At 52.3% G+C, this 1108-nt stretch overlaps 1 pseudogene; it reads right to left on the bottom strand.

Moving 5' to 3' along the window:
* Window positions 1-25: 25 nt before the first annotated feature.
* Window positions 26-969, bottom strand: LOC124233922 (olfactory receptor 10H4-like; annotated as a pseudogene).
* Between the last annotated feature and the right edge of the window lie 139 nt (window positions 970-1108).

Genomic DNA, 1108 nt, shown 5'->3' with positions numbered 1-1108 from the left:
ATCCCCTGCCACAAAACCAGCCACTTCAGGAGTTCTGGGGAAAGAGTGTCCTGAGGAAGGGCTTCCTCATGGTGATCTTCAGATCCTTGTTCCTGAGGCTGAAAATGATCAGACTAAGAAAGAGGGTGAGGACTGTATAGGTGGTGGCCATCAGGGTGTTACTGTCCATAGAATGAGGGCCCTTGGGCTTGAGGTAGATGATGGTGGCAAAACCGTAGTGCACGACCACCACAGTGAGGTGGGACACACATGTGGAGAAGGTCTTGTGCCGGCCCTCAGCAGAGGGGATTCTCAAGATGGCGACCATGATGAAGACATAGGAGAGGAAGATGAGGAACAAGCAGCCCATCAGAGCCGTGACACACACCAGGATCACAGCCAAGGTGACAGAGGATGTCTCCCTCCCACAGGGGAACTTCAGGAGGGAAAGCACATGGCACCCAAAATGGTAGATCACATTAGACCTACAGAAGGTGAGGTGAAACACGATCAATGTCACCATCATCCCCATGACTGAACCACCAACCCAGGACGAGGACACAAGACAGACACAGCCTCAGGTGCCCATGAGCACATTGTAGCACAGAGGGTGACAGATGGCCACGTAGCAGTCATAGCCCATGATCATGAGCAGGAAGGAGTGGGTGAAGCCAAACGTGAAGGAGAAGAGCATCTGGCTAGCACAGGCCACAAAGGTGATGGAGTGATGGGTGGAGAGCATGTCCACCAGCATGCGAGGGGTGACAGCCACAGTGAACAGAATCTCAGAGATGGAGAGGGCGCACAGGAAGAGGTACATGGGCGTGTGGAGGCTGCGCTCACTCCAGATGGTGGCCATGATGAGCAGGTTCCCCAGCAACGTGAACAGGTGCATCAGCAGGAAAAGCAGGAAGAAGGCAGGCAGGAGATGCTGGGGAAGGTGGAGAGGCCAAGGAGGATGAATTCAGTCACCATGCTCCAGTTCTGAGCAGGCAAGGATGCTGCATCTGCTCAGATCAGAAACAGAATGAAGCACAGTCGTGAAAACATAGGCTCTAACACAATTATATGGCAATTCAAGTGCTCTATTCTATTGAACAATTTCCTCAACTTTTCTGGGTTTCATAGT

Source organism: Equus quagga, unplaced genomic scaffold, assembly GCF_021613505.1.
Source record: "Equus quagga isolate Etosha38 unplaced genomic scaffold, UCLA_HA_Equagga_1.0 45767_RagTag, whole genome shotgun sequence".
Lineage (NCBI taxonomy): Eukaryota > Metazoa > Chordata > Mammalia > Perissodactyla > Equidae > Equus > Equus quagga.
This window is presented reverse-complemented; position numbering and strand designations above follow the sequence as displayed.